The following is a 13926-nucleotide window of genomic DNA, read 5'->3' on the forward strand; positions in this document are numbered from 1 at the left end:
ATGATTCAGCAATTGCATTACTAGGTATTTACCCACAGAATCCAGAAATTCTAAATCGAAGGGATACATGCACCCTGATTTATAGCAGCATTATCAACAATAGCCAAGTTGTGGAAGGAGCTCAAATGTCCACTGACTGGTGAATGGATAAAGAAGAGGTGGTGTGTGGGTATGTGTATAAATATATACCACTTCTTCTTTATCCATGTATCTATCTATCTATATCCATCTGTCTATCTATAGATATAGATATAGATAAATATAGATTAGATATAGATATAGATGATATAGACTAGATATAGAATGAAGTCTTGCCTGTGCATTGACATGGATAGAGCTAGAAAGTATTATGCTAAGCAAAATAAGTCAGAGAAAGAGAAATACCATATGATTTCACTCATGTGGAATTTAGGAAACAAAAGAGATGAACATGGGGGGAGAGAAGAGAGGAAAACCAAGAAACAGTCTTAACTGTAGAGAACAAACTGATGGTTACCGGAAGGGAGGTGGCAGGGGAATGGGTTAAATAGCTGATGGTCAAAAAGTAGGGACTTGTGATGAGCAGCGGTGATGATTGTATTTAAGTGTGGAATCACTAAATTCTACATCTATAACAAAATTAAAACAAATAAACTCAGGAAAACTCCTAGTGGCAGAGAATATGATGATTGTGATATGTATAGTTATTTGTTTCTTTGTTTAAATCCAAAGAACAAAGAGAAGGCAGCAAAATTTTGTCAGATTTTTGTTTTGAAAAGATCTTTCGGCTACATATGAAGATCAGAATTATACGAGCTAAGATGTTAAAAGACCAGTTTTGGATGCTGTCACAGTAGTCCAAATGAGAAGTGATGTTTGTGAGTATGTTAGTAGTAGATACAGGGGAAAAAAAGGATGTGGGTTTGAGAAATATTTAGTAGATAACACTAACCAATGCAGCAGTGCATTGAATATAGGAGTGGCTTACAGGGAGAGGTGAAAGAATGACACCAAATTTGTGTATGTTTGTGGATTATGGTGCTATTTTCTGGAGTAGGAAACACTGCATAAGGGTCAGATTTGTTCACTTTCATGAGTTAGAAGATGTACTGAAACATATAAAATTATCGAGAAGCATGTTACTATTGTACTGAGGAGTTCTAATTACTGCATTTTGTTCCATTGAATGTAAATGCTTCATTTTGTTTAGAATTTCTTGATTGCTGGACAGTTAAACTCTGTTCAACTTTTCATTAAAATAGATAATGCTATGATTGGACATCTTGGTGCCATTAGCTTGTTCCTTGTTTCAGATTATTTATTAGAATGAACATACTAGAAATAGAAGTCCTGGGTCAATGAGTACTAAAACTTATTTTGCACTTAGTGAATATTGCCAACTAATTTTCCAAAATACTGTAATTACTTATACTGCCCCTAGCAAAACATACATATACAAGCTTAATTTCAGCCGTGTACTCATGACAAGTTCAATAAACCACACATCCACTCCATCATGAAGTCTCTTTTAAAGAAGAAAATAAACCTCTCCACATCCCACATAAGGCTAGCCTTCTGAGATTTCTAAGTGTTTTATATTTCTTTTCTCAGATTGATTGAGAGTAATAGTGTCTCTGCTTTCAGAGAAAACTCTTTTGTCAGGATGGCCTCAACACTCTAGCACCTACTAAGCAATTAGACTAAAGCGAACAGACACAAAAATAATACTTTACTCAAAGTCTAGGTCATCATTTTACTTAATTATTAATCTTATTCAAAGCAATATTTCCCCTTTAAAAATGATGATTGATGAAACTAAACATTTAAATCAGGATAATTCATAAAGAATATTGTATATATAATATGTATGTATAAAATTGTATGTATCATATATGTGTGTGCATATAAGATTCTGTGTATTAGAAGAACAGAAAATATGTGTGCGTCTGTAGGTGTATCTATATATGTATATATTTTCTCCTGATGTATCATACTGTACCACTCTCTAAAGGCAAATAGTGTTAATTAACATTTTTTAACCTTTCAGATGTTATTTATGTATTTGTTTCTTTGTTTGTTTTTGGCTATACAATTTTATTAACACAAAGATATCATACTATGTCTACTATTTGGTGACCTGCCTTCTTTTCTCATTTCAAATAATGTTTGGTATATGATATTTACGTATCATTATATGTGGGACTTCTTTTTTGTTTTCAAATGAATGCAAAAATTTCCCTTTGTCTAGATGTCCATAGTTTTTTTGTGTCAGTTTTTATCATTGGATATTTAGAGTGTTTCCATTTGTTTTTCTTTTTTTTAAAAAAGTGACACCATGCCCATCTTTTTTTCATAGTCATTTACACACCTGTCTAAATACATTTAAGGATAGACTAATAAAAGTGAAATTGCTGAGTCTATATATATATATATATATATATATATATATATACATATATACATACATTAAAATGTTGGTTATATATTTATATATAGCATTCTGGTAGGAAAGTTGTATCAACTAAATTATTTATTTATTTATTTACAACTGATAATCGATTTATTAAAAAGGTTGATTTAAACATCTGTATTGGTGACTTCAGTGTTGACTCCTGGCTCAGTACTGATGGAAACAATCTGCTTAAGGTCTCAGAAGGACTGTGCGAATCAGTGCGTCGCATATGGATCCTCATTTGAGAAAGATCCCAGGTCTTAGAACCGTCACTACAGGGTTTTCTTGTAGTGATTCTCAGAGTCACCGTGGGCATCGGCCTGTCCTTTCACTTTGAGATGTTTTTCCTTTGTGCCTCTGATCAAGTCAGCACATACTCTTTCGAAAGGCTTTATGTTGCTGCTAGGTAGATTAATTCTCATTTGATGAATCGGCACCTATGGTTCCATGGGTGTCTTCCCGGAGTCTTGAAAAGCTGTGGCTGAGTGGTGGTTTCCTGATGAACTTGTTCTTCGCAGAAAGGGAACGGAGCTGAGTCAGGAACAGGAGCGGGTCATCTAGAACTCTGCTGTAGCTGCAACCGCAAGTTCCTCAGAGAGTTAAATTCTCATACTAAATAGTGAGTATACATAGTGGTATGCTGATGAATGCTTAACGAGTGGGTCTCTGGCTTAAAAAAACAAAAACAAAAACAAGCAAAAAAACCAAAACCACAAAACTATCTTTATTGATAGTGATTGACAAACTCCGCAACAAAAATTCTCCAGCCAACACCAGTTTCATACTAACTACCTGAACAATGTTACTGAAATTAGAGTTGTGCAGAAATGAACAAATCAGCTCTCCTGAGCTGGGAAACCTGTCTCTAGTACGCCACTCATTGTGCTTCCTCACAATCACTTAACTATGGTGCTATCCAACATTTAAGCGTTTTCCATTTTATAGGTTAGCAGGGGTACTTGTTTTTAGTAAGTGAATAGTTTTTCATAAGTTAATTGGGCATTTTCATGTTAGCTGTATGTCCATGTTCTCTGCTTCATTTCCATAGGGTTGTTCATCTTTCTGTAATTAATTTGAACCACTTATTTCTGTAAAAGGAAAGCATTCCTTTTTTTTTGTTAAGTTGCTAATATTTGTCTTAGTTGTCATTTGTCTTTTAACTTTCATTATGATTTTTCATTTATGTGCTGCAGAGCTTTTAATTTTTATGAAGTCAGATGTATTATCTTTTAGGCGTTCAGATTTGTAATAATTAGAAATTAATACATGGATAAATTAATGAATGTATTTGGAGGTCAGTTTTCTTACCTGTCAAGTATAAATTGATGGCTATATTTCTTCCCACTTCAAACAGTATATAATCCTTTAAAACACTTCTACTTTGGTATCTTTAACCTAACCTGGGTTATTTCTCTGAGAATCAAGTCTTACAGAGAAAATTTTCACTCAGCAAAATAATCCACCATTCACTAGTAATTTACTTGAGAACAAACCTTCATTTGTATCTTATTCCTATTTCTTGCCAAATGTGTGGAAATTTCCTAACCAAATGACTAGGTTCTTTCTTAAAGTGAGAGCAGGACCCATCTTGTAGTTTTTTGTGGGGAGTGGGGGGAATGTCTTCTAGTGGGAGATGGGTTATTCCTTGTGGATATTGTTTCTCATGTTCAGTAAGAATTTCTACTTATGAAATCTGACCGCATAATCCTTATATAGTATATTCTGTAACTTTCCCCTTAACTTTCCTACACTTTTTTTTAAAGAACAAGTGAAAGACAAGGAGAGATATAAACACAAACAACTTTCAAATTGTGATTTCTTATCAGTTGTAGATGAGCTGTTTTAAGTAATATAGGTATAATACCAGTGATGTTTTTTTGTTTATCTTCAAATTCATCCTCCATTTTCCTACCATGATATCAGGTTCAAAGGACCTTAGATGCAAGATACTGGACTAGATTACACCACATAAATAAGATACAGCCATACCAGAAAAATAGTGTGAGTGTGTGTGTGTGTGTGTGTGTGTGTGTGTGTGTGTATGTGTATGATTTAGCTGCAATCTCTTCTTAACTCAGAAACTGGTTGTATTTAATATCCTGCTCATAATTATATATATACATATATATATACAAATATACATATATATACAAATATACACATATATGTGTGTGTATATATGCATATACGTACATATAATGTACGTATGTATATATGCATATATACACACATATACATATGTATATATATGCACATATATACATATGTATATATGTGCATATATATACATATATAATTATAAATATATTTAGTTATTTAAAAATATGATTGTTAGGATATCTGACAACTTTATAAGTTTCTATTTAACACATTAAGAATCTAAAGGAAAAAAAATATTAAAAGGAATGGTAAGGAACATAATGGGTATCCAGGGAAATTAAGGAGCAGTGGTTGGAAGAGGTCTTCCCTCTTATCTCTTCTGTTACTATCCTCAGTGTTGCTGCTCGAGGTTATCAAGGACTGCAGTTAGAGAAAATGAATGAAGAGATTTATTAACAATAAGAGATGGAGGAATACAAGTCAAGTCCTTTGCATATTCATTTTATCTCAAAGCTCTGAACTGGTAGCAGGTAGCTGCAGTATACCAGAATAGTGATATATTTCTTTCTTTTTTCTTTTTTCCTCCTCCTGTCTCTCTTCTCTCTCTCTGCTCTTCTTTTAGCACATCAGATCCACATTCTAATTAACTGGCATTATAGCAGGGTAGGAAGGAAGAATGAGACTAGTGTATATGTGATGGGTGTAGAGTGAGAAACTGATTCTGACAGGGCGAGGAATTGTAGTAATTAGGAAAAAGCTGAGCGACAAATCGAGATTCTGCAAAACAGAAGGGGGACAAGAGAAATTGCTCTTCCTCTGTAGTACATGAAAGCAAGTGTTTCCAACTGCTTTTTAAAGATTTTTTTAACAGCACTTTTAGATGTATAGTACAACTGAAAGGAAGGTACAGAGGTTTCTCATATTCCTCCTGCCCCTACACATGCATATCTTTCCTCATTATCAGCGTCTCCTATGAGAGTGATACCTTTGTTACAATTGATGAACGGACACTGACCCATCATAATCCCAAGTCCAAAGTTTACATTAGAGTTCGCACCTGGTATTGTGCATGCTGTAGGTACACACGGATGTACAATGACTTGTGTCCCTCACTAAAGTGTCATACAGTGTATTTTCACTGCCCTGAAAATCCTCCGTGCTCTACCGATTCATTCTCCCTACCTCAGTCCCTAGAAACCAGTGATCTTATTACTGCTTCCATAGTTTTGCCTTTTTGAGAATGTCATATAATTGGAATCATACAGTTTGTAGCCTTTTTAGGTTGGCTTTTCCTTTAGTTATGTACATTTAAGTTTCCTCCACGTCTTTGCATGGCTTGATAGCTCATTTCTTCTTAGTGCTAAGTAAAAATTCATTTTCTGATGCACCGCAGTTTATTTATCCTTTCACATATTGAAGGACATCTTGGTTGCTTCCAGGTTTTGGCAATCATGAATAAAGATGCTGTAAACATCCACATGCAGGCTTTTGTGTGGATATAAGTTTCCAACTACTTTGGGTAAATTCCAAGGGGTGTAATTGCTGGATCATTTGTTAAGAGCATGTTTCGTTTAGTAAGAAACCACCAAACTGTTCTCTAAAGTGTCATGCTATTTTGCATTCCCACCAGCAATGAATGAGAGCTCTTGTTGCTCCGCATCCTGGGCAGCTTTTGGTGTTGTCAGTTTGCTGGATTTGGGCCATTTAATAGCTATGTAGCCAAAGACTTTTACATGTTCCAAAAAATCTGACTAAGACTTCTTAATGGCATTGATAAAACAAGTGTGTACTTTGTACTTTTACTTTAAACCAAACGCGTGGTTTTTTTTTGTTGTTGTTATTGTTGTTTTGGTTTTTTTGGTCCACAATATCACTATGTTACTGAATGGAGTAAATTTATAAAAGTTAGAATCTTAAAAGCTTTAAATCCAACTTTTATCGTTTCTTAACAAATTCAGGAATCTCCTCTAAAAAATTCTTTAAAAAATCTTTTTTAGTGTTTTTATTATTTATCTTTGAGAGACAGAAAGAGACAGAGTGTGATCAGGGAAGGCAAGAGAGAGAAGACACAGAATCTGAAGCAGGCTCCAGGATCTGAGCTGTCAGCACAGAGCCGGAGACAGGGCTTGAACTCACGAACCACGACCTGAGCCAAAGTCAGACCCTTAACTCACCGGGCCACCCAGGCGCCCCTCCTCTAAAAAAAAATCTTAAAAGTCAGTTGTGCAGACACTGATAGCCTAAGTTTATCCATGAGATACCCTCTCTGTAGGGGTCTTTCTCTCAGTAGCAACAAGGAAGACAATAAAGCAAGTGTTTGAGCATAAAGGCTCTAGATAGATTGTTTTGCTTCTGCTAGCAGGATCTTAGGCAAGCATTAGACATACTTCATATCTCAGACTCCTCACTCCTGAAATGAACAAAATAATAGAGTATTTTAATAGAGTATTTTCTGAACCACATAATCCATGTGAAGTGATTGGGATATGCTGATACCTACCTAAGTCTTAGTAAATTTCAGTTATCATTGTTAACTATGTATAGAAAATGTAATTTATTGAACTTTCGCTTGAAGTGAACATTTAAAATGTTTCCACTTGAGACACACCTGGGTAGCTCAGTGGTTAAGCAGCTGTCTCATGATTTTGGTTTAGGTCACAATCTCATGGTTGGTGAGTTGAGACCCACATCAGCCTCTGTGCTGACAGTGTGAGGCTTCTTGGGATTCTGTCTCTCTCATTATCTCTCTGATGCTCCTGTTCTCTCTCTCTCTCTCTCAAAATAAATAAACTTAAAAATAAAAATAAAACATAAAATGTTTCCACTTGATGTCCAACTAATTCCCCTTAAGATTGTCCTGCTTTGTTAACAAAGAAAGGAAAGGAAATCTGTGTAGTAGATCATGATTATATCACTACCTTTCTCTTTTATCCCTGTCCCAAATTTAAATAATAAAGTGTCCACCTTATTCATTACCAATAGCTACACCCTTGATTTATATGCATGTATATCAAAGTAGAAGTTGCTTCCAACCTGTTCCCCAGTACTGGATTATCTTGGGGCCATTGGTGAAATGTAATGAATACAGAAGTCAATGCAATAATATCATGCCCAAAGTTAAACCTGCAGTGCAAAATCAAGTTCCTCCCACTTCTTGCCTCCTAGTCTGTTGTCTTCCCATCATTATAACAAATTCCACTTAAAAAATAAGGAAGAACTGGGGCGCCTGAGTGGCTCAGTCAGTTAAGCGTCCAACTTCAGCTCAGGTCATGATCTCACAGTCCATGAGTTCGAGCCCCGTGTTGGGCTCTGTGCTGACAGCTCAGAGCCTGGAGCCCACTTCAGATTCTGTGTCTCCCTCTCTCTCTGTGCCCCTCCCCTTCCCACACTCTGTATCTCTGTCTCTCTCAAAAATAAAAACATATTTTTTTTTAAAATAGGGGGAACTATTATGAAGAAAAATCATCAGGAATAAAATATCCATGATTTTCAAGATTGTACAATCTAATTTTGTTGATTTTTAGTTTTTCTTATGTTCCTCATAGTTTCTCATTCCATGGTCTCCAATAATAGTTCATACTAGTTGATAAAGCAGCATTTAAAATGTCACACCAGTGGCTCAGAGCACTGCACACAGCTGGTGCCAGGGACAATGCTAGGAGGTAGAGATCGCCATACAAACAGCCAATCAACATCAATACATAATATTTATGGTGATTGAGATATTGGTCAATCATAAACAGCAAATATGGGGAAAACAGCTTTAATGCTAACTGTGCCAAGTATCTATGGGTGTCTTCATTGTGATATGAAGAACCCAGAAGAGAGTGAGGCATTTCCAAGTGCCTTTCATCTCCTCTAGCAGGAACAACAGCTTATCTTAGTTACTGACATAACTGATGACTACATTTGGCAAAAATATAATCATATATCATTATGATCATTTTCTCATTGGCCACATATTACTAACTGTATAGTTCTTAGCTCTTCTTGGAAATTCTTCATGTAAACTAACAGAGGAAATATGTAGAAAAATCCTTTCAATGTATTCACTTGTCATTAACTGCTAAGTTTTAGTTTAAAATCACAAATACAAAAATTGTAGCTTTCTGGTTTTTTTTAAATTTTTTTTAACGTTTATTTATTTTTGAGACAGAGAGAGACAGAGCATGAACGGGGGAGGGGCAGAGAGAGAGGGAGACACAGAATCGGAAGCATGCTCCAGGCTCTGAGCCATCAGCCCAGAGCCCGACATGGGGCTCGAACTCACGGACTGTGAGATCGTGACCTGAGCTGAAGTCGGACACTTAACCGACTGAGCCACCCCGGCACCCCTGCAGCTTTCTGTTTTTAAAAGTAAGCAGATCCAAACTTTGTCTAGTGAATCAGAAGACCTCTAAGAGTGAACAACTGATGTTTTGTTAAAGTTGTAAAGAATCTGACATGGTAAATAATTGAAATACTTGAATTTTTTCTTAGGAATTATCAGAGCTACATATTTATTAGACTTTTGTACTATATGTATGTACATATATATAGATGAACATATATTCAGTAAAACCTAAGATTGTGAGGAACTCATTCTGTGAGTGTTCCAAATACAAGCAAACATTTCTAATAAATTTTAACTTGATAAATGAGTGATGTCTTGCCATATGAGTAGTATGTGATGCCAACAATCACATGATCACAGTTGAGCCAATGGTTCTTGAAATTCACTTTAATATACAAGCGCTTTGGATTACAAGCACATTTCTGCAAAGAATTAAGCTCACAAACCAAGGTTTTACTATATATGTTCTTATCCTTCTTTCTTTGTAGCAGAATTTAAGGGCTCAACTTTGTGACTTTCCTTCTCTAAAGGAGACACCTTTCAATCTATCCTTTGAATTTCTTCTTCTTCCAGAAGTTACTGTGGTTTGTAATGATGATTGCCCAAACCTTTCCTTGGTTGCCCTCAAAGATAGACATAAAGGATCCATTCATGTTAAGCACTTTGCTGTTTTTTTTTCAGTGGAAAAATCAATGGATGTTCTAATAAACAACAGTAAAAGTACAAACATCATAAATAACAATGTCAAAATAATGAAAGAATACTACCACATAACCTGATCACTTAAGAACAAGTTTATGTATACTTTCTTCTTTTTCTTCTGTAATAGAGGGTTTTAAATTTGAGTTCTGTGCCTACCATAACAATGTTCCCTCAGAACTTTGACATCAAAGAACATAACTGACTGAAGCCAACAGTGCTGGGCTTCATCTACCTAAGATTCCCCTGCCTGCCACAAACACATTTCCTTCCTTCCCTCTCTTTCACCAGGTCAGTGCTACTTGCAGTGGGATAGCTTTCCAGGCACCACCTTCCTCTTGCCCTTTTAATTTGATCACATAGGCATTTTCCCTAATACATCTTTTAGTGTTTTCTTTTGTTTCCATATTGAAGTCTGCTTGTCAGAAGACCTGAATTTACATAAGCCTCATGTGAATTTATTCTCATTCCATCATTCCATCGCGTGCACACACACACACACACACACACACACACACACTATGCTCATTTAGATAAATGTGTGGAAAGAGTAAAAATGAAAAACCTACTAATATGTTTTCATGGAAATAAGTAATATTTAACCCGAAATAGTCTCAGAAATAGAGATACTGGTTATACATTTATATTAAATATTCTAGTAAATGTTTGTATTTGTTGAGTTTTTGAGATCATGAATATCTTGGCAAGTTGTATTTTGAAAAGGTTTATTAACATGTAGTTGATAATTTCATAGCAATCTTTATAAAACCTGAATGCACATAACAAGAGACATAAAACAACTTGTCCTTGTCTTTAGGAAATGTGCACAAAGTTCTTAAGTTAAGAGGAGAAGATTAAAAGTGCCCCTAGAAATTGCAGGTTCCACTATCGTGGGTTCTATCTTTGTTCTGTCACTCCTGCTACCTTAACTAATCCACACTATTTTTTCAAATAAACTTTGGCTTCTTATCTGAGCCATGAACTGTTTGGAAACAGGAAGAGAAGCGAAAGTTGAAAAACCACAGTAAAGTGATATCCTATCAGGAAGGTTTAAAACCACTCTACCTTCTGTTTCAATTACCAGTGACAAGCTAGGCATAAAACATGTCATAGAAAATGTCACTTGCTGGATTAATTTGTCTCACCTCTGTTGAAAAACAACAATCCATATCAGGATTCTTATATTTGTTGCTTAGACAAAATACAAATCCAGTTGTTCTAGTCCAAGCATATTTATAATCCTCAAATAAAAATGTTAATGGACAAGAAGTTACGGCAGTTTCTGTGAAGTTAAGAAAAAAAGAAAAGGAGCAATTTGTGTAATGATCCAATCACTTTAGACCATGGTAAATAAATCATAATATTTTCTATGAAACTCTAGGCTTCTAAAATGTATAGGAATTCCCCTCAGATTATGGAAAATGCAGCAATGGTGACTTAGCAAGTAATTGCAAACAGAAGAACTAGAATGAAGAGTTGGAAAAATCCAGAATTTGAGATGTATATCTGGAGGATTAATCCAAATTTCATTGGAGTGGAGTGAAAGTTCATGAAGAGTGTTTTTTTGAAATAATATTGAAAAACTACAGCTAAGTATGGCTGACAGGATATATTGAATGTCACAATAAAGAGTGTTTCCCATTCAGGAGGAGGTATATACTAATGATGCCCAAAGAAGGGGACATTCTCATGGAATTCACTATTGTTGAATATTTCTGATAGGTCAAGGGGAAAAAGACTGATGAGAGAGATTAGATTCAGTGATTAACAATACCATTTATTATTTACCCACATCAGTAATTTTAGCAAGTACTTCACCTTCATTCACCTCATTTAACGGTCATAATAACCATATGAGTTGAATACTCTCATATATGTTTTGGTGGTGAAAAAAAGCAACTTAGTGAGATCAAGCAACATTTTTAGTCCTTGGTTAAATAGGAGGATCTGGATTCAAATACACGTCTTTAGGACTGCAAAGCCCATTTCTTAACCACTGCAGTGTTCCACAGAATTTGTGACTCTTCACATAATTTTCATAAGTTAATTAAGTAGTTAAGAAGTGGGTAAGTAGTCAACAAATAAAGCAACCAGGTAAGAACTTCTTTTGAGAGGGTTTGGGGTTAATAAGGAAAAGCCTGAGAGCTTGAGAGAGTAACCGGATCAACGGTGTCAATTGTTGTTCACAGAGTGGTATGCATCTTTCAGGTCTCCAGCCTTAGAAGTTTTGGGCATTTTGCCCATTTAAGGTGTGATCCCAAACCCCCTGCCAGTGTGCCTTTACTTTATCTTTGTTCCTTAACCAGGGCATCCTCATCTTTTATCAGAAATGGAAGGATGGGGTTCCTTATTATACAATTTCAGGTAATGCAATTTGGGGCAAGGTGCATTACTTTTCTTCCTTTTAAAGAGTATCACAGTGAAGTAGGGTTGGAGTTTTTTTTTGTTTTTGTTTTTGTTTTTGGGTACATGTTGCTTTTGAATAGAATCCTAAGATCTGTCAAACGCAGATTTTTAGCAACTAAGAAGCAATAAAACTGAAAGGAAACATCTTCTGAAGCAAACTCATGAGAAAGAGGCAGAATTTGAGGAAGAAACTGGAGATTACAGGGGAGAATGTCCAGTGGGGATGTTAAGACAAAGGCCAAAAATGTGGGAACTAAAACCCATAATCTGTCGTCGTTTCCTGTGAGTAGTAAGTGCTTACACTAAGCCAGGTGTTGTAGGCACAGAGTAGGTAAATTGGCAGCACTGATACACTTTGGGGCTGCCTCTCTCATCCAGCTCTCCTAAAGCCCAGCAAAGAGAGAACCTCCAACAACCAGTAAAGGAAGATTCAGGAAGGACTGGAGCCATTATTGCTTTCATCATTGCTCTTGCTTCTCTGCCAAAGAATCCAGAACATAAAGCTATAAAACATATTTTGAAAAACAACGATTTTTTTTTCAAACTTAATAGGGTAGAAGAGAGATGCATTAGGTAAGGAAATATGAGGTTATTTAAAAAAAAAAAACAAACTTTATATCTTAAAACAAGAAAACTATTTTTACCGAATAGTCCAGTGCCCTTGCCCTGATAGGAGTTTTCCTTCAAGTGATGACTGACAGACCTGGATGTTGTCTGTGGCTTTGCCAATTCAATACATAATAAGAGAGAGCTGGCTGCTGTCTGTGGCTTTGCCACCTTCAATATGTAGCTTCCAAGGTTGCCATACTCCTCTGCCTGAAACTGCAAAAGGGAAGAGCATGAATGATGATGCACAAAAGATTTTTGTGGGTATGGCCGAAAAGTGCTTTGTTTTACTCTTACAGTCTTTCGGCTAATATGGCACACATAAGTGCAAAGGAGGCCGGGAAGTATGGCCAAAACAAAGGGAATGAATTTGGTGATCAGCTGTCAGTCTTTACCACAAAGGGGCGGGGGGGAAATTGTTGTAAGGTTGTAAGTAGTAGTTTCTAATCTTTATTTTAAGCAAAAACTGTTTTTTTTTGAATTAATAGAAGATATTAATTCAGCTTTTTTTTTTTTGCAAAAGGAAAAAAAAAACAAATTACAAGTTGTTATGGAGTATATCAAGCCAAACTATTCTGCACATTGATTTGAAAGTTTTTCTTAGTTCTTGATTTTTTGCATTTCTAAAGTTTATTAAGATTTTGAATCGACATAGGCAAGAGCAGGGAAATAGAAACTAACCTCTCCCTCTGTCACTGCAGCAATCTAGAGAAGGCTAAGGTAGAAGTCAGGTTCAGCACGTCACCATTGAGGGAGATAAACTGGCCCCTGCCATCTGACAGCAGGAGAATGGACAATAAGGCAAGAGAGAGCCAGAAAGACTTACCCTGTAAAGTCTCATCCTTTGTGGTATCCAGGAGAATTTATGGCCCTTGTCTGGTGCTAACATTTTCTTTTCTGAGTTGTAATTTCGTCCTGTTCTCTCCAAGCTTTCACTAAAGTTTAGTTGAGAGTTACAGCTTGGACTAAGCAGAGTTTTGTAGTATTAAGGGAGAAATCTGCTCCTGTGTTTGGAATGGAGAATTATGGGCAGACTGGTGGCAGGCTGAGAGGACAAGTAACTAGGTGATCTTCAGGAGCTGGATCACAAACCAGAGCCCTTTTGTTAGTGACCGGAAGCCTGTGGTCCAGATATACTTAGGGACTAGAACCCAATAAAACCCTAGGTTTCTGTAGTCACACAACATAGACGTTCTTAAAAATGCCTTCTTTGTTTAGGATAAAAAGGCTTATTCTTTTGTGGTAGAATATCTAGGGTACATCAGAATTAATAAATCATGGAATATAAAAACGTGACTCCAAGACTATAATCAGAGTTAATTTTTCCTGTGAGAATAGGCAACATACTTCA

General features: G+C 35.9%; 1 pseudogene; it reads right to left on the reverse strand.

The window, feature by feature from the left end:
• Window positions 1-2556: 2556 nt before the first annotated feature.
• On the reverse strand, window positions 2557-13416 carry LOC131517317 (small ribosomal subunit protein uS10-like; annotated as a pseudogene).
• Between the last annotated feature and the right edge of the window lie 510 nt (window positions 13417-13926).

This window comes from Neofelis nebulosa, chromosome 1, assembly GCF_028018385.1.
Source record: "Neofelis nebulosa isolate mNeoNeb1 chromosome 1, mNeoNeb1.pri, whole genome shotgun sequence".
In the NCBI taxonomy this organism is placed as follows: Eukaryota; Metazoa; Chordata; class Mammalia; order Carnivora; family Felidae; genus Neofelis; species Neofelis nebulosa.